Source organism: Felis catus, chromosome B1 (genome assembly GCF_018350175.1).
Source record: "Felis catus isolate Fca126 chromosome B1, F.catus_Fca126_mat1.0, whole genome shotgun sequence".
Classification (NCBI taxonomy): domain Eukaryota; kingdom Metazoa; phylum Chordata; class Mammalia; order Carnivora; family Felidae; genus Felis; species Felis catus.
The window spans coordinates 47244156-47269814 of NC_058371.1; the positions used below are offsets into that span (position 1 = coordinate 47244156).

Sequence of the window (25659 nt, forward strand, 5' to 3'; positions counted from 1 at the left end):
CTAACTCATATACACTCTTTGGGAGAAATCATCATGTTATGTACTTCATTGTGTTATACAGAACTAAGAATAAAATAGGCATTCACCAATTATTGTATAAATTAATTATTGCAAGAGAGGATTTAGAAAGATAGAGACCAACATGATGCTTTATTAAACTGATCACAATAGGAAGTTTCAAGTGTCATTTTCTTCACATAATCAGAGCATACAAAGGCTATGGGATCTGCTAAATCATTTATTTAGTGAAGGACAGAGCCAGTTCAATGAATTTTTCTAAACCAAATACATAGATACAAGTCTTGATTAAGAAAAAAAATATCCCCAGCTCTCTAGAACTCCAAACGATTCTCTGCACCCTTTCCTCCCGTCCTGACTTGGAGCTCCAAAACTTGTCCATTTTTTCACTAATATATTACAGTCATATATATATATATATATATATATATATATATATATATATATATATATAATGCATGTGTTCCCTTTGTCAATACTTTGTTAGTGATATAGTAGCACATCTCTATCTTGTGTGCAGCCATAATTGTTCTTTTTAATTGCTGTATAGTATTGCACCATATCAGTGCACCACTATGTATTTATCCATTCAGCTGTTGGTAGATATTTGGACTGTTTCCAAATGGTGCTTCTTTGAAGAATCTTACACATATCTTTTGGTGAGTAAACACACACACACACACACACACACATACACACACACACGTCCACGCGCCTGTTGGGGTACATAGCTGGGAATGGAACTGCTTTGTCATAAGAACCAAAATTATACATATTTAGAAGTAACAAAACTGAGGGCACATTTACGAATGAGGAAAATTATTAGGCAAGTATAAAATTCAAGATGATCTCCCCAGAAAACAGACTTTCACACATGTGTAGCTCAAACCAGTTGGCAAATATCTATAGCAACTTATTTTAGCCTCACCACTTAGCCTTGGAGGGATATTTACATTCCTACCTGTGCAAGATTGTCTCTATTTAAATAGACTCTGAAGTGGGTCCTATGCTCCTGAGGCAAATTAAAAATGAAATCCTGGAAGAACTGACAGGCTGTTCCCTAGAACTCTGAGCAGCTCTAATTATGTTACAATACGTTTAGATGTTTTAGCACAAAATAGTCTACCTGCCTTTTGAGAACTGAAACCTGAGTAGAATTTCCCCAAAGTGCTTCTCTTGATGTGTGCAGGGAAGCTTCAACATTACACATTAATGTAGGGAACTACCGTAGGTTTTTGTACTACTTAATCCATTGCTGTATTTGACTTCTGTTTTTAGATTCAGTAACACGGACAGTTCCACGATGCTGATTCTGAATCTGAATCTCTGAGTGTTACCGTTTGAGTCATTGCTGCCACTAATGCCTTCATCTTTGCAATCACTCAAAGTGCAGTGTAAGGTTCAGATTCACTGGCTGCAAGTTGGGCAAGACCCCAGTCTTAGAGAGGCATGGAGAGAAAGGGAGCAGCCAAGCAGGGGAATAGTTTGTTCACCCTCAACAACTCCTGCTCAAAGGAACTTCTCCGAGTGGCGTGACAAACTTTAGGCTTACCTGTCACCAGCCTGCCTGCAGGAAGTCCACCGGAGTGCCACTGCTGTGTTAGGGTAACAGCAGGAGCGAAAAAGTTCTCCAGATCGTCGTTACATAAGCATCCCATGTGACAAATCCTAGAAGGAAAGGAATACAAATAAGATGGTAATAAATGAGCAGAACTGTCTCAGATGGTAATGTATTTCCAAAGGTGTCTGTGGGGAGTCAGTGAGGATGTCACAGTCTCTGCCTAATTTGTGTGGCTTTCTGTAATCATTTCCATTTATCTGCAATCTAGTTAAAAGCTGCTAGCTAGTTCATGCATTTCTACATGGGGATCCATTATAAGAAAGCACTTCTCTCAGCAAAGTAAGATCCATTCTTCCCTATTCCCCAGAGTGAACTATCAAAGGTTAAATTATTTTCAAGGCAGGTGCTCCACGCCACTGAACAGCTCAATCTGTGTTCTTTCATCTCTGCATCTCTTAACTTGATGCAATTCCTCTGCTAGTTCATTAGCTGCTTGCAATCAGGTCTCCACCTTTTCTAGCAGGCTTTCTAGCCCCAGAATGGTCTTGGCTTGGGCTCCTCTCTTTTCAGGACTTGATTTTCTGTTTACTTTGTAAATAGCCAGGGGAAAAAAAAGAGAGACCTCATCTTTATCTGTAAGCTAAACTGAATTTTGCAATTCTTATTTGTGTGTGTGAGTGTGTGTGTGTGTGTGTGTGTGTGTGTGTTGTTGTTGTTGTTGGGGGGAAGCTAATACCAGATTTTATAGGCCAGGGCACTAGACCTATTTAAATTAAAATTAATTAGGGGTGCCTGGGTGGCGCAGTCGGTTAAGCGTCCGACTTCAGCCAGGTCACGATCTCGCGGTCCGTGAGTTCGAGCCCCGCGTCGGGCTCTGGGCTGATGGCTCAGAGCCTGGAGCCTGTTTCCGATTCTGTGTCTCCCTCTCTCTCTGCCCCTCCCCCGTTCATGCTCTGTCTCTCTCTGTCCCAAAAATAAATAAACGTTGAAAAAAAAATAATTAAAATTAATTAAAATAAAATGATATTAGAAGTTTTCTTCCTCAGTCAGATTGTCCACATTTCGAGTGCTCATTCGCCACATGCAACTAACTGTTACCTAAATGGACAGTGCAGATTATAAAACATTTCCCACACAAAACACATCCCATGGAAAGTTCTGTTGGATGGTGCTGCTCTGCTGAAGAGTCAAATCCTTTTGAATAAGAGTCCCCCTTTTAGGCACCCATAACCTAGGGTATGGTAGGAATTTTGTGAAAAAGCAAAACTACTTTAACAAAAGTTCGTCTGATGCATGGATGGCAGAGGAGTGGAACTGATATTCTGGCAATTCTGAAACACTGCATTGGGATTTTCTAGTTAAGAGAACTTTACCTACAGAGGTCTTAGAAAAGTAATAAATAATAAAAGTAACAAATAATAAAAGAAAGTAAGTGTATGACCTGGTTACTGACAAATGAGAGATTAAAACATCTGCAGATAGCATGTCAATGACTGAAGGAACCTTGAAGCTAATGAAATTAATACTATCAGGAACCATATGAGCCACTGAGGGTAAATTATAAGAGAAAGTCTGAGGAATGAGGGCATGGATGGGTAGTAATCAATGAAAGACTTCACAGAAGAACAAAAGCCTTGTATGTCCTTTCGCTGTGACTGGCTCATCTGACACCTTCCAACTGTGCTGAGATGCATGGTGGTAACCTGGAGACACTATCGTCAGTATCCCTTTCTTCACTAAGCATGATTTCAGGCCAGACAGAAGTCTTTCCCGCCTTCTTGCATAATTTCCAGAATTGAATGCTCTGTCAGAAAGGGAACTCTTTCCTGATGGAGAAATCCCATTACCTCCAAAAGATTATGGCATCTCTGCTCTCCTGTTGGGATCAATGAACCAAGCAGATTTTTGCACTGGGCTCTCTGATGGTCTCCACCATAGAAGCCCAGGCCTGCTTCCCAAGGGTCTCATCCCGCACACATCATGGAGACTGCCCACTCCCATAGATGATTTAATTAGCTCTGGCGCAGGAAGGAGGGAGGATTAAGGACTGATTAAAGGGCTTATAGAAAATAGATATGATTTAGGAGAATAATCCTCTGGAAACCCCGGTCTGCATGTGACAAATCCTCCTGGGCAGACTGTACTCTGGCAGAAATCACTGCTCCTGCAGGACTTATAGCACGAGGTCACCCTGGAAAGTCAGGTCAAAGAAGAGATGCTCCATGATGGAAACAACTTGAGGAATGGACAGAAACACAACCAATATATCTCTTCTTCGAAAAAAAAAAAAAAATAGAAGCAATTGTTCCTCATCGCTTCATGAAGAAACAATGTAGGAAGTGTTTATGAAATGTGATTTATGCAACACACTTTTTTCTAGGTAATATTTTATTAATTAACATTTATTTACCAACAAAGTAAAGCAACCACTCTGACAAGCACCTTATTCAAATTTTAATGTTAGAATCCAGAAGGCAAGGTGTCATGTCATCCCCATCTTTAACACTCCTATAAATATTTGAAATGGCTCCAGGGGGCAATGAGCATGCTAATTCCTAGGAGGGACAAACTTGCCACCCGAGAAATTTCTCCCTTTCCAAGACTTGATCACAACCCCAGAAGCATTAGCTACGGAGAAACGGTGCTTGCCGCCTTGAGTTGTCAAAAATAGAAGGAAGATGAGGGCAAAGGATGACAGAACTCCAATCAGCTTTGTGAGACCCCGGCTTCCTGATTTTCTTTAAGTTACCATAGTTCAATCTCAATCAGGTTCCATTACACAGGACAGGATCTTGATGAGCTCGTAACCCTATAAACAGTTCTCTGGGGGAGATGTGGTAAAGTTATTTGAATATAATTCATCCAGGTAACAAATTGGCACATCACTCAGCTCACAAATCTCTCTGTTGACCAGGCTGCCAAAGCAGGCAGAGGGCTCCCCTTTGCAGAAATCTTCCTCTCAACTGTGCTAATTGTGTGGAAAATCCAGACTCCTTTAAGAGCAAAATAAGAATTAAAAAAGTAAAAATAGATACAATTTCTCTCACAAATTCTCCTAATAATTCTGCAAGTTAGGAGTTATTCACATGTTATATATAAGGAAATGGAAATTCTGGGATGTCAGGACAATTTCCAAGTTATAAAACAGATCTGATAAATTCAGAAAGCTGTGCTCAAATTTACACCTTTGTTGTTTGAAAGGGGAGGCTCTTTCCACTAGACCATGTGGTCTCCTTATCTTCTGCTCTAAAAACAATGTTGTAAGCAATGTGAAGGTCAAGAAAGAAACTTTTGGGTTTTGATGGGAGAAAGTTGACTTCATGGTTTGATAGTTTTTGAACATGGATTAACTGATCATCTACTTGCTTCACACTACGCATCTTAGGGAGAAAATATCTTCATTTCTGATCTCAAAGACAGTAAATTCCCCTCTGCCATAGTTTTAACTTAGGATTCTTCAACTGTTGTGGCATTCTGAGATCCTGGCATGGGTAGCAGTGGGAATAGGATGTGATTACCACCCTACAGACCAATATGAGACTGAGCTTGGGGCAACAACAAAATCAAAAACCAGACAGGAAGGCCAACTGTATCTACCCAAGGGGCAAGAGAGAAAAAAAAATCAGTATTGGCAGTACCAAGGGCTTCCTTGTGAAAATCCGAGGATTTTACAGTTCTCATATTCTCTAAGTAATTCTCTAAGTAATTCTTCTTTGGTGGTTGGGTATAAACAAGGTGAGTGAATTCAGTAAAGTGGTAGTACATTAGGATTTGAATTGTTATGGAAAAATCTAGATGGCTGCCAAACTGAGTTAAAAGGAAAAGAGGCTTAATTTCTAGGTGAAGACTGAAATTACTAGAGGGATTGCTTAGGAATAGAATTAAAGAAAAATAATTAAAAAGAATAGTAATTATCTACAAATCAACATAATATCCCAATTAATAAAACAAAGAATAAGAACCATATGATCCTGTTAATAGATGCAGAAAAACATTTGACAAAATACAGCATCCATTCTTAATTAAAAAAAAACCAATAAAGTAGAGATAGATGGAACATACCACAACATCATAAAGATCATATAAGAAAGACCCACAGCTAATATCCTCCTCAATGGGGAAAACTAGAGCTTTTCTTCTTGTCAGTAACAAGACAGGAATGTCTACTCTCACCATTACTTTTTAACATAGTACTGAAAGTCTTAGCCTCAGCAATCAGATAACAAAAGAAATAAAAGGCATCCAAAATTGGCAAGGAAGAAGTCAAACTTCCACTTGCTCAGATACCAGGATACTCTATGCAGAAAACTTGAAAGACTTCCCCCCCAAAATTGCCAGAACTAATACAGAATTCAGCAAAGTTGCAGGATACAAAATCAACATACAGAAATCTGTTGCATTTTCATACACCAATAATGAAGCAGCAGGAAAAGAAATCAAGGAATCAATCTTATTTGCAATTGCATCAAAAATAATTAGATACTCTAGGAATAAACCTAACCAAAGAGGTGAAAGGCCTATATTCTATAAAAACTATAAAACACTTATGAAAGAAGTTGAAGAGAACACAAAGAAATGGAAAAACATTCCATTCTCATGGATTGTAAGAACAAACATTGTTAAAATGTCTATACTCCCCAAAGCAATCTACAAATTTAATGCAATTCCTATCAAAATACCAACAGCAGTTTTTTTGCAGAGCTAGAACAAACAATCCTAAAATTTGTATGGAACCATAAAAGACCACAAATAGCCAAAGCCAATCTGAAAAAGCCATAAGCTGGAGGCGTTATGATTCCAAACTTCAAGCTATATTACAAAGTTGTAGACATTAAGACAGCATAGTACTGGCACAAAAACTGATACATAGATCAATGGAACGGAATAGAAAACCCAGAAACAGACCCACAACTGTATGGTCAATTAATCTTTGACAAAATAGGAAAAAATATCCAATGGGAAAAAAAGACTGTCTATTCAACAATTGGTGTTGGGAAAACTAGAGAGCAACATCCAGAAGGATGAACCTGGACCACTTTCTTACACCATAGACAAAAATAAATTCAAAATGGATGAAAAACATAAATGTGAGACCTGAAACCATAAAATATCTAGAGGAGAACATGGGCAATAAACCCCTTTGACCTCAGCCACAGCAACTTCTTACTGGACACAACTCAGGAGGCAAGGGAAACAAAAGCAAAAATGAACTATTGGGACTTCATCAAGATAAAAAGCTTCTGCACAGCAAAGGCAACAATCAATAAAGCTAAAAAGCAGCCTAAGGAATGGGAGAAGATATTTGCAAATGACATATCAGATAAAGGGTTAATATCCGAAATCTACAAAAACTTATAAAACTCAACATCTAAAAAACAAATCATCCAGATAAATGGGCAGCAGACATGTATAGACATTTTTTCCAAAGATGACATCCAGATGGCTAACAGACACATGAAAAGATGCTGAACATCACTCATTATCAGGGAAAAACAAATCAAAACTATGATGAAATACCCCTTCATACCTATCAGAATGGCTAAAATTAACAACACAGGAAACAACAGATGTTGGTGAGGATGCAGAGAAAGGGAAACCCTTTTACACTGCTGGTGGCAATGCAAACTGGTATAGTCACTCTGGAAAAGAGTGTGGAGGTTTATCAAAAAGTGCATAGGGGCATAGGGGCATAGGGGCACTTATACCCCAATGTTTATAGCATCACTTTCAACAATAGCCAAATTATGGAAAGAGCCTAAATGTCCATCAACTGATGAATGGATAAAGAAATTGTGGTTTATATACACAATGGAATACTACTTGGCAATGAGAAAGAATGAAATATGGCCTTTTGTAGCAATGTGCATGGAACTGGAGACTGTTATGCTAAGTGAAATAAATCATACAGAGAAAGATACCATACGTTTTCACTTTTATGTGGATCCTGAGAAACTTAAGACCATGGGGGAGGGGAAGGAAAAAAAATGTTAGAGAGGGAGAGAGCCAAACCATAAGAGACTCTTAAAAACTGAGAATAAACTGAGGGTTGATGGGGGTGGGAAGGAGGGGAAAGTGGGTGATGGGCATTGAGGAGGGCACCTGTTGGGATGAGCACTGGGTGTTGTATGGAAACCAATTTGACAATAAATTTCATATTAAAAAAAAGTTAAAAACAGAACTACTCTTCGACCCAGCAATTGTACTACTAGGTATTTACCTAAAGAATACAAAAATAAAGATTTTAAGGGGCATATGCACTCCAATGTTTATAGCAGCATTATCAAAAAGAGCCAGATTATGGAAAGAGCCCAATGTCCATCAAATGATGAATGGATAAAGAAGATATGATACACACACACACACACACACACACACACACACACTAGAATATTACTCAGCCACCAAAAAGAATGAAATGTTGCCATTTACAATGACATGGGTGGAGCTAGAATGTATTATGTTTTTTTTAATTTTTTATTATTTTTATTTATTTTGAAAGAGAGAGAGGGAAAGAGAGAGTGTGCAAACAGGAAAGGGGCAGAGGGAGAGGGAGAGACAGAATCCCAAGCAGACTCCACACTGCCAGCTCAGGGCATGATGTAAGGCTCAAACCTACAGACTGAGAGATCACAAGAGATTACCTGGGTCAAAGTCAAGACTAGGATGCTTAACCAACTGAGCCATCTAGGCATCCCTAGAATGTATTATGTTAAATGAAATAATCAGATAAGACAAATACTGTATGATTTCATTCATATTGGAACTCAAGAAAAAACAGATGAATATATGGGAAGGGAAAAAAAAAAGAAAGGGAAGCAAACCATAAGAGACCCTTAACTATAGAGAATAAACTAAGAGTTGATGGAGGGAGGGAGGTGGTGGGATGAGCTAAATGAGTGATGGGTATTAAGGAGGACACTTGTTATGATGAGCACTTGGTGTTATATGTAAGTGTAGAACTCAATTCTACTCCTGAAACCAATGTTACACTGTGTGCTAACTAGAATTTAAATGAATATTTGAGACAAAAAAAATTCACTTATGAATTATAAAAAAAATCATTATCATAATGATGATGCAAACTAATTTAAATTGTTTTTTGCCCCTAAGAATTTTATTATATTTTATATTACAATATTATTTTGTTTTTCTGAATGCAGGGAGAATATTTAACTCAAAGCCTTAAGTGTGTGTATTTGCCATATTTTTGCTTTTTATTTATTTGCTCATTCTCAATTTGGGATTATGGAGAAAGATTGAGCTTTTTGGTAAGAACTGGGTATGTGCAAGTTTCAGTTATTTCTATTTTTTTTAATTTTATTTTTTTTAATTTACATCCAAATTAGCATATAGTGCAACAATGATTTCAGGAGTAGATTCCTTAGTGCCCCTTACCCATTTAGCCCATCCCCCACCCACAACCCCTCCAGTAACCCTCTGTTTGTTCTCCATATTTATGAATCTCTTCTGTTTTGTCTCCCTCCTTGTTTTTATATTATTTTTGCTTCCCTTCCCTTATGTTCATCTGTTCTATATCTTAAAGTTCTCATATGAATGAAGTCATATGATATTTGTCTTTCTCTAATTTTGCTTAGCATAATACCCCCTAGTTCCATCCATGTAGTTGCAAATGGCAAGATTTCATTCTTTTTGATTGCCAAGTAATACTCCATTGTATATATATACCACATCTTCTTTATCTGTTCATCCATCGATGGACATTTGGGCTCTCTCCATACTTTGGCTATTGTTGATAGTGCTGCTATAAACATGGGGGTGCATGTGTCCCTTCAAAACAGCACACTTGTATCCCTTGGATAAATACCTAGTAGTGCAATTGCTGGGTTGTAGAGTAGTTCTATTTTTAGTTTTTTGAGGAACCTCTATACTGTTTTCCAGAGTGGCTGCACCAGCTTGCATTCCCAACTAATTTAAATTTGTATATTTAAATATATGTAATCTGTGAACATTGTTGTCTTTATTTCTATTTATTTTTTTGTTGCAACCATAATTTCCAGAATTTAATTTCCAACAACTCTGATTATTGCTGTCTCATGGCATCTACATCCTTTCTTTATTTCTCTGCTTCTCTTTTTCTTCCTCTCTCCCTTTTATACCACTTTCTTGCTTTCACTTTACTGCCCATTACATTACTTATATCTAAGAGTTAAAATTATACTTATTTTCCCAAGAATTTTTTTTCTTTTCTTCTTATTGTGTCCATATGAGATGATGGATGTAATTACACTTTGCTATAGTGATCATTTCACAATCTATGTGAATCAAACCATCATGCTATACACCTTAAACATATATGAAGTATATAAATTATTTCTTAATAAAACTAGAAACAATTTGTACCTAGTTTCTCTTTATGTTTCTTGTGTTAACTCTGTTCCTTTAATGACTAATTCTTGTGGGTTGATTTCTAAGCTTAGTTTCACAATAATTTTTCTCTCAACCTTTTTTTTTTTTGTAAGTACGGTTCTATATTTGGCTAATTTTTGTCCCTGGAGAGGATTTCTTTAGCTTTGGGGAAAATGTGTTTTCCTGACAATCAACAAGGATAATGGTTATGTGGCCTTTGCCCCAGGCATAATGTAGGGCAGTCAGGAGGAGATCTGTGGCCAGGAAGGCTGCCCTTGCAGAACTTGAGAGACAGCTTTGCCTTTAGAGGCCAAGTAGATGAAGCAAATATGTGAAGCTGGTGGGGTTTTAAGGATTGTTGGCCACTGTGGAGATGGAGACCTGGACAGTGTGTCATGTCTACCCTCTTCCAAATAAAATGAAACAATGTCAAATGAAACAAGTCTTCTGTCTTGATAAGGACTGATCCTCCCTTATCTTGTCACTTTGATAAATCCTGCTTTGTGGTTTGCATGGATCTTCTGCGGGTAGGATGTCCCTGCCCCTTTTGGCAAAAATAATTTATGTAGGACAGTGTCCTACTTCTACAATACTAGCACCTGCTTTGAGAGTCTGTGGTCAGAATTTCTAATTACTTTCTGAGATGTAAACTTGACTTGTAGTTTTATCCTGAAGGCAAATTTATATAAATTTATATAAAAATGCATACTTTGACGCAAATTTTCAACAACAGCTACTGATTACAGCCTGTTTATGGCAAATTGCATTATTAGTTAGTACAATTCATTTCTTTTTTGCCCCACCCGTGGGAGGATTATAACCATCTGTCCCAGTAAATGTTGAGCTTAGCCATGTCTTACTTAGGCCATTACAAGGACATGTTGAATTGGCACAGAGGCCTTTTGAATGTATTTGTGCTGTTTACTTATCCTCTTTTACTCCTGCATTGGAGCATGAGAAGAGCATTTCCCAGGTAACTGCTGCTCCTTTAGCCTGGATCCTGCAAAACCAGAATATATAACAGATCTGAACACCCCCACCCTCCTCCCAAAGTCTAAAACAAAGCTACTACAGATCTGAGAGCATGAAGTAAATGTTTGGTTATTATAGGGCATTGAGATTTGGGAACTATTTGTTATCGCAACAAAGCTAACTAATACAGAATTTGGTACCAGGAATGGGGTGATGCTGTTAAAAACAAAACAAAAACAATAAAGTGAAACTAAGCTAGATATCATTAGTCTTGGGGCAGCACAATGAATGGCAAAGGAGCTGTTATGGAAGCTTGGGAAAAAGACAATCCATATATTATAGAGTCAAGGCAACTGATTAAACTTCCTCTTGCAATGTCTAGAAAGTAGTCAGAATATCTGAAAATCCATGCCTTTGGTTGGTGCAATAGGAAGAGAGAATGTTTGTAGTTGAGTTGATTGTTATGGATAGTGTTTGAGAAGGATCTATGAGAAAATGACATTTTTCTTTAAAGAAAAATGAATGAAAAGATGAACACGTTTGAAATTAGGAATGAGAGGAAAAAAGAAACTCCAGAATTTTCCTTATGCAGGGTTGAATGATGCAATTCTTTCTCTCTGCCTACCAAAGATAAAATTGACAACTTTGAGTGAGAAAGCCTAGTGAGATCCAGTTCAAGTCTCGACCTCAGGCACAGATCTAAAAAGGACATGATGATTCCACTTTTTGTAAATCCACTGATTGAATTAACCTGTCCCCAGATTATCCTTTCAAGTAATCAAAATGACTCATAATAGATACTAAGGGCAAGCTCCCACAGGTACACAAGAAATTCAAAGTTATGTATGAACTTGGTGTCCTATCTTGCAAAGAATTATGGATAAGGACATTGGCATATGGAGCTGATGTAATTAAATGGATAAATATAACCCAAACCAATTTAGATAGATAGATACATAGATAGATAGAGAAACAAAAGCCACAAAATTTTTGACAAATGTGTTTCCAATCTACACTAAAAGGTACTGTGACTCTTTGTGATGCAAAGACCCTGGGAACCCAAATTTAGACAGAAAGAAGGCTGCAATGCTGCTCAGCCACCCTAGAGACAATATTTTCTAATGATGTTTTGGGATGTGTCTAAGAAGAAAAATGAAAAGGGAAGAAATTTCCAAGGGCAGAGTTAAGGGTCAATGGAGCAGAAATGAATAGAGGTTAATCCCAGGGGGTAAGTCTGGTGCCTCATTGGTTTTTTACCACATGGATGAGAGACTTGGCAAAGTTTGTTCTGCTGGATTTCAGAATTGCTATGAATCAGTGACTGCCATGTGTTTCCCATTCTCACCCTTTCTGAATGTGTGTGTGTGTTCTTTATTGGGTACTGTGAGAGGAGATAATCTGTCATTTTAGGTCAGACACCTCTGGATCAAGAGGACCTATATCTACAATGAATAAAAGGATTTGGGGCCTGATGGCATGTTTGAAACATTGGGGCGTTGGGCTTCTTCATTGTGGATAAGGGGACTCTATTTTATATTTTGGATCAAGTGAACATTTACAATTAAAAAGAAAGACTAGTTGATTTTACTACTTAAATATGCTGTTCTCCCCCTACCCTCTGTGGATTAGACGATACTTCCTATCCCATTGATTTTGGGCTTGGTCATATGACTTACTTTGACAAAAGGAATGTGCCCCAGTTCCAAGCAGAGGTATCAGAGATATCACATGCCTTAATTCACCTTACTGTGCTCCAGTCTTTGACAATGAAAACAGGACACTCCAGAAAGAATGTGCTTCTTTAACCTAAGTCCCAGAATGAAACATTTGGAAAGAAGCTGAGCATAACTCACACCTCAAGCAGAGCTTCCACAGCCAAACTTCATATACAAGAGCAAGAAATTAACATTCATTGTCATAAGCCAGTGAGATTTTAGATGTGTTTGTTGTCCCAGCAAATCTGATTAACATACCAGCCTACTAGCCCATGGCCCATTTTTTGAATTGGATCCCACTGAGTCCTTATCATATGTTTGTGCCAGGAAGACATGCCTCTTTTTAGAGAATTTGCTGTTCATTTGTATATGTTTGTTAGTTCCTCTGTTCTGTTGGCTTTCATTCCATAGAATATATTTATATCTTTTAGAAATCACTGCTTCAGTCTGGAAATAGCAATTTTTTCATTTTTCCAGTATTTCCATGAATTTCTTATATTTTTATTTTTTCTGCCTTTTCAGTGGAATTTCCAAGAGGGAAGGATAGCTTGTAAATTGAGTGAATCAACTTGACTGGGACAATCTGGTGAGATTCTCTTTAATCCCATTGGTATTAGAAAGGTGTACATATATGAAGGTTGGGTATGTAAGGAGAACATCCCCTGTTTCTGTGAAGGTTTTCAAGCCTGAAGCAATGGTATTTCGATTGGGGGAGGAAGAGTAAGTGGTACCAAAAAAAATCTAAGAAGATGTATATATCTCTTGGGGGTTTCATGGATCCACTGAACCACTCTAATAACCCCATTAATTTTCCACTGATCTGAAACAAAAGTTCTCTAATATGGATGTTCTAAAACCCAACTCATTTGATTCAATTGATGAAACTAAGAGAATCTAACCAGCTATTAATAGCTATTATCCACTAGTTAAGGCACAAGAATCCCATTTTAATTCTGAATTGATGAAACAATTTGCGATACAAAAGAAGGATTGCTTCTGAATAAACTGAGGCAAAAATATGCGAGGAGAGGTAGGAGCCACAGAGAAATCTCAAAGGAGCCTAATGGCATGGGAAGACCAAAATTGTTCTCTAGCTTAAAACTATATGCCATTAAGAATTGCTATAAGTACACTGTGATTTTCAGTAGCTATTGCTACTGGGACCTTTTACTCTGAGTTGTAAATATTCATATTATTCTGAAAGCTTCTTTGAAAATTTGACAACTGTCTACAGAGTTTTTCTATAGATATTACACAGTTTGGAGCTACTAAAATCACAGGCTGGAAACGGACTTTCTAAATCCATCTAGCAACCCCCATGTCAAAAGTCCTAGTGCTCTCCTTTTACCTCCTGCTCCACACTGTTAGGCTAGGAGCACTTAGTTAGCATTTAGCTAAGTTTCAGCTTAGCATGTTTTAGGAAGCATTATCCAAGGACCCCTGCTTGGCTTGATATGGTACCATTCTTTCAGACAGGTCCTGATAAATGGCACCAGATTATTAACTCTATTGTCATCAAAACAAAAAAGTAAACCAGATGATTCTAAATCTTTTATCTTCTTAGGATACAGAGAAGTTACTTAGTATCTAAATACAATTTTCTTCTTGAATCTTAGAGTAGGACTGGCCCTCTAGAACCAGCTTTGTCACCAGTCATGGTGACGCTACATGGTGGATGCTAACTGCAGTAACCATTCTCCAAGATGGCCTCAGTGATCTCGCCTCTTGGTAATCATCCACTTGTTTCATCCTTTCCCACATTCTATCAGGTTTGGTCTGTGTGATCAATGCAATATGGAAAAAGTGATGGTATTTTATTCCTGAGATTATAAAAGATACCGTAGCTTCTGTTTTACTCTTGCTCTCTCATTTGCCCTGGGGGAAATTCTATTGTGAGCAGTCTCATGGAGAAGCCCTTGTGGGAGAGAACAGACACCTTTTGCTAACAGTCACATGGCCATGTGAGTGAGCTTGAAAGTGAATTGTACATCCCCAGTCAAGTCTTCAGAGATGGTAATCTTGGCCACCAGCTTGGCTAAAACTTCACAACAGATTCTGAAGCAGAATCACCTAACTGTGCCCCTCTTGGATCCCTGACCCTTAGAAATTCTGTAAGATAGTGTTGTTTTAAGCTGGAATGTTGTGGGATAATTTGCTATGTAATAAATAACTAATATAAGAACAAAGCCACTGTACAACTCTATGCCTCCTTTCCTACCTGTAAAATAATATGACATATTCTTACCTACCTCATAGATATAGGTTCTAAAGAAAGTATAATAACAACTTGCATTGGAAATACTTAACCATTTAGAAAGAAAAATAGCATTTAAAGCTACATTTTTATCATTCCTTATAGAAATCATTTATGTTATTTTGAAATTACCACATTTGACAGTATCATAACAACTTTTGTTTGTAAAAAAAAAAGAAAGAAATTGTAGTTTTTTAAATCCAACCAGCAAAAATAGTATGCATTTACCAATGCAATTATACTTTACTGTCTTCTACAGGTGCACAAGCTTTTGTCTCAGATGTCTTAGTATTTGGAATTTATTTTTAAAACACATTACATCCTCTGCAAGAAAGTATAGTATCGATAGGATACTTTGCTTATCATACTCTGACTTCTAGCCATCTTTTAGTCATGATGGGATACTTTAACACTTAGTGTCACATTAGTTTTGTTTTTGCCTTGATGAAATTAAAGATCTATAGAATTTAAACAGACTCTCTTGAAAGTCAGTCAGAAAGCATTTGAAGAAAGATGTTCAGCAGCAGAGTGATAATTTTTCATGAGTCATGACTTGTTCATATAACCTATCCTGACTTTGAAAGTCTATGATCTGTTCCAAGATATTTGGCAATGTCTACAGCTTTTAATTGCTTTGCCTGACATGTGACAGCCAGTCTTTTTGCACGTGTCTCAGTGACAAGGACACAGAGCTTTTCTTACTTGTGGGTGTCTTCTCTTTTCTTGCCTTGTCAAGTACATTTTTATATCATGAATTTATACCATGAAGATCGTTTTCTCTGCTCCTCTGCATACACAATGACTTTTCCTTTTAATGCAGTATCATAGTGCAATTAAAAAAAAAACATTTCAAGCTAACTGTGGAAATCCAAATGTAAAACTCATTCTTTGATACTATTAATGCACACATTACAATAAGACGATAAGTAGATCATTGCAACATTATAAATACAAGTAACAATTTTCTCACAATGTACACCTTTAAAGACTGTTAAAATTTGAATGAAGTATGTTATAAATTGAGGGAGTAATGTAGCGACTGCCCACCCTGTAGGAAGCACTTCATACACTTTCACATATTGGTTAATTTAAGTTTACCAATAGCCCTTCTGGGTTCCAGATGAGGAGATCAATACGCATGAAGGTTAAGCAACTTGTTCAGGAATACAGGATGTAAGGGACCAAGTCAGAATTTAATTCTCATCTTTCCCCTCCAAATATTGTGCTCATTCTAGCATTTACTACTGTTTCTCAAATGATATTATTGATTTTACTGTAATGTTTAAGTCTGTTCCTACTAAAGCAAGATCAGTGAGAGAAAATTCTGTTAGCTTTTAGCTTGGGAGATGGAAAGGGATCTCGTACTCATGCTTGCTGTCTTGATAATCTCTCTGTAACTGAGCTCACACTGTATGTGTAAGCCTTTCCTGGAGAAAAAATTCACACTTTTTCATTTAAAAGCTGTTCTAGCTTTGGTTTCAGAGAGCAGAGCAAAAAAACAAAACAAAACAAAACAAAACAAACAAACAAAAACAAACAAAAAACAAAGTCAAAGTGATTGCAGCAGAGAAATCTAAGCTTTTTCTAAAAAAAACAATTAATTCTACCATTATAACTAAAAAAAAGTCAAGAGTCCAAAATGCACGTTGTTGATGCTAGATATTTTCTCTGAACTTCTTTCAGATGAACCACTATTTTGCTTTAAAGAAAATCTACATAAATGAACCAGGAAGTGCAAAGAGTGCATGCATTTGCCCATAGAAACACATGTGCAAGGAAAAAAGAATTCTAATTTTATTTCCTGCATTCCCAGGATCTCTCTCCTATTACTTAAAAAAAAAAAAAAGGTTTTAATTAAGGGGATTCTCTACAGAGGGACTGCATGATTCAAATAAGGACAAAAATCCACAGAGACACCTTAGCAATTTGGGGTTATATGCTGGCTATAGTTATAAAAACCACTTTTCCAACCAGGTAGCTGCTGGTTATTAATAGGTCAGCCTACACCTATTACAGAATCTAATTATATATCTACTTTGTATATCTTAAATTTGTTCATAGAAAATAAAATTGAGTAGAAACAATTCTTTTGGAGAATGATTAAAATTATATCCTTCCAGATACAATGGGAACCTTTTGTAATTCTGGTATTTAATTTGAAATTTCACGGAGAAGGTGATCCCTCTTCCTTTTAGACTAAAACCTTATTTTGTGCCCATATAGTGCATAATTTCCCCCAAAGTGAAGAATATGCAACAAAAGACAAACAAAATTTTGTTTGTTTGTTTGTTTGTTTTTCCAGTGGGCCCCATCCTCAGCATGGAACTCAACATGGGGCTTGAACACATGATCCTGAGATCAGGACCTGAGCTGACATCAAGAGCCAGATGCTTAACCAACTAAGTCACCCAGGTGCCCAAAAAGACAAAATAATGTTTACATAAATTATTTGGATAGTGAGTTACCAATACTTAAATCAGACTGCAACACGTTAAAATTTGTAGAAGTCACGTTGACTAGCTTCTGTCCCAGTTGAGAAAATCAAGTACGGTCTCAGTAATACATCAGTCAACCACAATCTATTTTTCAATGTTAGCACTCACTTCTCTGGTGATTTCACTAAGTCTCATGGCTTTAAATGATATATGCATGCTCCTACCACCCAATTTCATATTTCCAGGCTGTACTCCTTCCTTTCATTCCAGACCCATATGTCTACCTGCCTACTTGGCATCTTCTTTTGGACGTATGCTAGTTATCTCTACTTGATTATGTCCAACATAGAGGCCTCAAACTTCCACCAAGACTACTCCTCTCTAATCTCCCCCCATTTTATTGAATGGCAATTGATTCTTCTAGTTCCTTGGGCCAGAAAATGTGGAGTCATTCTTGATGCCATGGGCTCTCTCTCTTTCATTGGCAAATACTGTTAGCTCTACCTTCAGAACAGATATAGTCATTACTTCTTATCACATCCATTGCTCCTACCCTTGTTCATGTCAACATCATTTATCACATAAATAGTTTCAGTATCCTCCTGATGTATCTCCTTGCTTCCAACTTTGTCTTTCGAAAGTCTGGTTTAGAAAGCACCTGAGTGATTGTGTTAACACCTAAGTGAGCCTATATCCCACCTCTAAGCAAAACCCTCCAAAGGCCTTGCCTTCGACCCAGAATAAAAGTCAAAATGCCACACAGGCTCTAGGACACGTCCCCATCCTCTCCTAGCCCTCCCCCACCCCCACTTGTGCCGCCGTCTTCACTAGCCTCTTCTACTGACTCCTACTGCTTACACGTTTATTTACTCTGCTCTGGTCTCACTGGTTCTTGCAGTGAGTTCCTCAAATGTGCCAGGTAGGCCTCCCATCACATGTATTTGCCTCACCCTGAAACATTGTCTTCTCAGTGTTCATGTGGCTAGCTCCCTCACTGTTTTCAAATTAATGCTTAGATGCCACTTTTTCTGCAAGGACTTCTTGGACTACTCTCTCTACAAGTGCAATCGCTGTTCCAACATTCTCCAGCCCCCTTTCCTGCCTTATCTACTTCTCCATTAGAGTGTAAAATCTATAGAGGCAAAGATGATAGCTCTTTTGTTCAGTAACGTATACAGAGTACAAAGGACAATGCATGGCATAGAGCGTGTGTGTTCAATCAATAATTGAAGGGGTGAGGGAATGAATGCTCTGTTAATGTCTAATAATCAATCAATTTGTTAACGTATGGGGAAAATATCTGAGCAAGATGCCCTCACTTATCATATGTATCTGTAAAATCATAACCCATCAGGAAATGCTTTTTAGACATGAATTATTGTTACTGTATTAGTGACATATTGGTTGCTTAATGATTTAAAGGCTACAATACTACATAAACAGTTTTGTTTTGTTTTGTTTTGTTTTGTTTTCATTCATGAAATGCCAGAGTGATCTCAAGAGCTAATGACACCCTGGGTCATATGAATTTGTAGTTCCTATCTTTGAAAGGAGACTATCAGGAATTACCTCATTTGATAGTTATAGTTTAAAATGATGTTATAGATAGTGCGTGGGGTGAGATGGTGGGTAGCTGACTGACATTCCAAGTTTGGGATTAAAAGAATTTTAGCTGGCATTTTATTTTTTTTTTTAAGTATGTTTAGGTCTAATAAAGGATCCTTGTAGAAATCCACTCAACATTTGCCCAAGACCACTCAAACTCTAACCTCCACATAAACCATTTATTCATGTGACTTTTAATGTATGATGTCTCAGCATTTATGTAAGCAGCTGACTTTTGTTTATGAATATAGGAATTTAACCGTGTGTAAGTTGTGAGGTCTCTTATGTAAGGAGTATGCTCTGTATTTCTCTGAACCTATCATAGGAATGGCAACTCAATATGCACATGATAGCTGATTTGATTGAAAGCCAGCCAAAGTAAAGAGTGTGAATATTTGCTTAAGAAAAGCATGTCAATTCTTTGTCTATATGAACACAATGTAAAATGTTTCTTTAATTTTATCAGTTCAGTGCAACACTGCATTTGCGCTGTCCATTTTTCAGCATCAATTCCTGGCAGGCAGGACTTCTGACTGTTGAACTTTTCTCTGAACAGCAGTATGTACAAGGGGATGCTTAATAAATGCCATTAGACAGTGATTGCCCGTGTTTAATATTTATTGAGCACCTATAGGGACCTTGAGACCTTGGTCCAGGATGAAAAGCTTTAAAAAAAGCCTGTACTTAATTAAGAAAAACATGGTCCCTACTCCCAAGAAGCTTATCTGCTAAAGCAGACAACACTGATGGGGGTGCACAGGGAAAATTAATTTTTTTAGCTAAGTGCAGAAAACCACCACTTTTATGAAATTGCAGGATTTCTCTTCTTCTCTCTCTCTTTTTGTGTCTTCTTCTCTCTTAAGCTTGTTTTCTTTGTGAGGGTCTCATGTTAAATATCTGGCAAACAAAGAAGGTAGAGGAGTCTGGAAAAAGGACAAGGGGATGAGGCAATGAGGAAAAGGGGTGCTAACAGATGGTGAAGCAGTAGGCTGTATGGTCTGAGGGATGAGCTGTTGGGGGGAGAAATAGAATTTCTGTAGGTGGCTGCTGTGTTTTCTATATTTTTTAAATAATTATAATGTACCATCATGATCATGATTAATTAATATTTAAGTTCAGGTTGCAAAGAAGACCAAATACGAATGAATCAGACATTGATTTCCTTTAAGGCATGCTAAAAAGCACAGCTGTGACAGAGGGCAGGATTGGCATGGATTTAAAACATATCACAGTTTATTAGGAATCGTTTCACAATGCGTCCGCGTTCATGCCGCCAGAGACTGGAGAAGTGAGAATAGGGTTGGAAATAATTACAAACTGTAGTTTTGTTTGTATTTCCATTGTAAAAATGAATATTTTTAAGTGTACTTTCATTCTGTATCTTGGATACAATAGGGTCAGCACAAGAAAGATTTGGTTATGCACGAAAGACATATCTACTTATATCCTAAAAATGTCTTATACAGGAAATTCATTGATTAAATCAAGAAAAGAGATTTGGTTCCCAATTCATACATTCCAAAAGTTGTCTTTGTCCTATTTACTGGTATCTGATCTTTAATTGTGTGAGAGTTACATTCCTGGTTTCCCAGTTTGGGATGACAGTGGATCAAGGAGAGAAGGTCAAGAGTCCAAGTTGGGAAGAAAAGCTGGAAGTGAAATCTGGGAACAAACCAGTGTTAGTCTCCAAATTACAGAGAAGTCAGAGGCAGAGGAAACAATGACTGGTCAAAGCAAAGGAAAGTATCAAGGTAGAGATGGGGAGAACCAGCACATGAGGCGAAGACCCGGGGAATGTTCTTGAAGCCAAGGATTTCCGGGCAGGCCCCATCCGAGATTGAAACCATAAAAGGCACTGCAGTGCAGCTAATACACACACGTCCCTCACAGTATCATGACGAATTAGTTAAGGAAGGCACTATCTGAATGAAGTTGAGGCAAGACTATGGATTCAAGAATATTAAGTAAACTGACAAGATTTCTTTGCCACAAAAAGTCCTTTCTCTATGTGATTCACCTCTTGGTGGCTGATGGTTCGTTAATTATTCCCTACTTCCAATCACTCTATTCTGTAGACAAATTCTTCCCTATAGCAAGGTCTCTTCAGATGTCACCTAATCTTCTACCTGACTCATAAACAGACATGAGTGCTCCTGTCTCTGACTCCTCTTAACATTTTGTTTAAGTCCTTCATGTGACATTTATTATATCCTGTTGCGCATTGCAATTATTTTATTTAATTTTTTGCTTCATTCCTCGTAAATAGACCGGCAGATCTCTTGGGTGGAACTTCTCCATCACTGCATATCCTGAAATGTCTAGCATCTAATACCTGCATCTAGCTAGGAGACAGTAACATTTTTTGTGAGATGTTTGTAAATATGAAGAAAAAGGCCTGGTTTCAAACACATACCTGAAAGGCCATGTGTACCTCCATGACATCACATACCCGTGCCTTATTTTATCCTCTTGGTAATCTTTGGGTGCCATTGTAGTCAAAATCCTTGTCTATTACTAATAATCTATAGAATAGGACTAATAGGAAATTTTCATAAATTAGGGAGAGACAAAAATAAACATTCCTGTATATATGTTGATACTTAACCAAGTATTTCACTGTAGAAATTTATAACTTAGCTTCTTTTTTTGGTAACTTTTCTCTTTTGAAGAGAATGCACTCGCATAGTGAAGATGAAATAAAATTCCATTTGAATTTCATGTGCATCCTAGAACTGTCTTTCAAATTTACTTTTTATCCTGTGATAAATCTGCATTCTGGATTTGATTGTTCACTCTCATTCCAAGCAGTATTGCTGACATGAGCTTCAGTCAGCTCAAAATATTTATTAGGCTTTTAATTTGTGGTAATCACTAAGAGGCATAGAGAAGTGAGTCAGACACAAATCTTTTCCTGGAAGTTTCCTAATATAGTGGGGGGTTCAACTCCACTCAAGGAAGGAGATAAGTACCATGCAATTTGTAAGAGGGGTGGGGGAAGAAGGCAGAGGAGGCGTTTGCCTTTAGGTCTTGAAGGATGAGCACAATTTTAATGAGAGGCTGGGGTGAAGAATAGTCCATCGAAGAAATTGCAGCTGTCACAGGAAACAGACCATCACATTTGTCTTCCAGGCAGAAACACACCTACAAATGTCCAGGAGGATGCCTGCTGTCCAAAAATGTACCCAGGGTCTTTTCTCTATGGAAGGTGGATTATAAACCATTTCTTCATAGACTTCGTTCTCCAATCAAATGGGGACCTTAAGTGTTAACTAAACCCATGATGACAGAGTAAATGGAATATATATATATATATATATATATATATATATATATATACACACACACACACATATATGTAGTGTGTGTGTGTGTGACATAATTCTAGTGAAATGAAATGATCTTACTGTCTCTATTCTTTCCAGCCTTTCAGGGTTTGAGCAGTAAAGATGCAGAAAAAAAAATTTTTTTTGGTCTTTTTTGGGGAAGGGGGGTGGGCTGTTGAGTGCAGTAAGCAATAAAAAGCTATTCTGTGTTGCCCTGGGAGGTCCCTGCTCAGTAGTTAGTAGCACGTGGCTGGCACTTGAGATGGAAGGTTTGGGGAGTTAACCAGAGTGCAGTAAAGCTTGTAGGAAAAGCTCCCTTGGGGAATTAGATATTTCCGTGGGACAATGAAATTGCATGGACTGCGAAGGGCTAAACAAAACCTTTACCACAGGTCCCAGGGAGTGGGAAGAGCATTGGGGGAGCTTTGATGTGGGAGGCACGCTACAAAGCACCACTTACTCTAGCATGCTCCAAGCCTTGTCTCTTCTGCCCTGGTCTTCCCAAGGCCACAGCAAACACCTCCACCCAGCACCTACTAGGGAGGGCCCACGCTCCCTGCCTGGGATCCCAGCTCTTGGCATTTGCTGTTGAGATTCTGGCTGGGACCTCTGTTGTCACAGCTACTCAAGGCTGCAAGTTGCCAGGACACCTCTCTTGGTAGAATGGCACCCTTCTCCTGGAGACAGGCCCCCCACCCCGTGTTCTAAGTTGAGAATTAAATAAACTGGTAAACAATTTGGGGGCCTTGGATTAATTAAGGAGAGCTGCATGCTACCTGCGGGAACTTCCCTCTTTTCTCAAGGAACAGCGCTTTTGAAGAGCATCTCTAACACAGAGTGCATTGTTCATGTCAGATAATACTGGTGGTCATAACAGTGTTGATGGTGACAAGGATATAATAATAAACTCTTATAGCACTTACTATGTTTCAGGCATCATCATAAGTGCATTAATAAATTAGGGCAACGATCTATCAGGAAGAAATGATGTGTCAGATAAAGCATTACAAAGCTACCAATAAAGCTCCCATGGCAGAGGCCGGCTAGATGCTCAGAACCAAAAACTTTTCCTCTTCATGGGCATACAGGGAGATTCCATTTTCTGGACTTCTCGCTAATAGGCAGGAGCTTCCTGGCCAATGGAAAGTGGGTGAAAGCGTTTCACCTCACTCCTTAGCTGAGCCACAAATGTCACAAGCAATTCTCCACGTTCCTCTCTCTGGGATGGTAGGATACAGAGGACCTAGAGGAAGACTCCAAGGAGACCCTAACACAGTCTTTCACACCTGAGGTTCTGTGAGCAAGTTAAGGCCACAGAAAATGATTTGTGCCACTGTTTCCTGAGTTTTTCCCAGGATGGCACTCTAGAGACACATAAGAGAGAATTTAATTCATTACATAAGGATGCCTCAGGCCATCAGATTTTTCCCAGGCTCTGAAAAAGCCTGCCCTGGGTGAAAATGCTGCCATAAAATAGCAAAAGCTTGGATCCCTGAGTCATTGCTTGGCAGGGAATTGCCAGGGACTTACAACTTAACTTCACAGAAGGGGAAAAAATCCACTTTTGGGGCTATAGTCACTAAGATTTGAGAGTTTATGTATTACTACAGGATAGTCCAGCTTATCCTGAGTAATTCATCTCCCAATCAGCTTTACCGGGAGGAACCTCTCTCTCCTCTTCTTTGATGTGTAGCCACATTAAAGTATCTGTCGTGAGAAGACCATTTATGTAACTTTCCTGTTCTTTCACGGCATAGCACACATTCTTTGTCGCTGCTCTTGTTCAGGGACATCGTTATATCACGGATAGGATGGCTCAGACTGGCTTGACGTAAGAGGTGTCTACCTACCTAATAGTAAATCTGTTCCAGATGGAGGACAAGATGAAAAGATAAAGCTAAATGTCTTAGAAAGAAAACCTAGAGAGAAATTCTTACCGTTCCTTGAAGAGAAGGGAAGGTTCAGAATTTATCTATTATTCCAAGAGACTCTGAATTCTTTTCAATTGTTTTAATGGATATGGGAAATAGGGTGAAATTGTTATGACTCTTACATAGACTAGCTTAAAGACTAACTCTAAAAGGAGGTAAGTTTATGGTTTGAATCTGGTGTGGGTTAGGGAGGGCAATGTAGACTGCAGTGTTTTATGGACCCATGTGCATGCTAAACCCTGCCGGTCACTTCACATTAGCAGGAAAGGCAATAAAGAGGGAGAGAAGGGGTCAACCTACCGTATCTTCCAGAAGCTGATTCAAAGCCCTTTCTTCTCTAGGAGAGAAGTTAGGCTAAAGATCTCTTAAGTTTCTGATTGGTTTAAAACTCTGATAGTAAGAAACAGAAAAGGGTATTAGCAATGGTTATACAGCTCTGATCCCCTCAAACCTCTAAGAGAAACAAGGCAATATTTAATGAAAGCCTAGACATTCTTCTCTCAGTGTCTGCTTTCGCTAGGCTTGCTGGGTGGATGGGTGTGGGGGTTGGAACACAGTCCTGCTATACAAAGGGAAGAGGGGCCACTGCCTCATTGTCCCATGTGTTCCCAACAACACTGTTATTTGAGCAGAACCCTATTTCACCTTCTTTCTTTGCCCCCTCCCCAATCTTATCCAGTAGTACCTAGGAAAGTTCTCAGCATTTAATAGGTCCTGAGATAGATTTGTTGATTTCCACATGTGACAAACTGCATGCTCTCATTATGCGTGACTCGTATTTATGAATTATTAGAAAAATAATGACTAATTGTGTTTTTGAAAACTAACATGAGACTTGGTGCTCTTGATTTGAAGACATTTATACAAAACTTCATTATGAAGACAGTCTTTATTGTGAGAGCAATCGTGCACTACTTAAAGCTTCCAAATTATAATAATGAGAACATTAAGTTTATAACATGGATATTATAATATTTGAATTTTTTAATAAAGCAAAGTGGTAAACACTTTTGAGTTTAACTCTTTCATCTCCCCTACTTCATTTGAATAAACCATTACTTAGAATATGTGTCCATAGTATTTTCCCTTCAGTACTAAACACCCAGATAGGGGGCATATCACAATTTCAGACTCATGTAGTACCCCTGTGGTGTCATTAATACCTAGAGATTTAATGCAAATAGTATTTGCTGAAATAAAAGTGAATTTTCAATCACAAACATTTACTGAATACCTAGTAGTTTTCAGAAAATGTGCCAAATACATTTGGTCATGAGAAAATAGGAGGAAATAGGAAATTCAAACTAAGATTCAAGAACAATTATGGGAAAGAACATTGTTAGTTCTTAAAGAGAAATTGGGCAACATTTATCTTATATGGTAATGTGCTAGAAGGATCAGCTTCCTTCAGCCTGGCATGGAAGAAGTCCTAATTTCAGTTCTAAAGGATGCCTCCATCTGTTAATTTCTCGATCAGG

The 25659-nt window shown here is 38.0% G+C and overlaps 1 long non-coding RNA gene across 1 annotated transcript in view; it reads right to left on the reverse strand.

Moving 5' to 3' along the window:
• Positions 1-1569: 1569 nt before the first annotated feature.
• Positions 1570-25659, reverse strand: part of LOC123384854 — a 192861-nt gene continuing 168771 nt past the window's right edge. The window contains exon 3 of the long non-coding RNA XR_006596538.1: positions 1570-1686. This is a non-coding gene — a long non-coding RNA (uncharacterized LOC123384854). The remainder of the gene's footprint in view (positions 1687-25659) is intronic.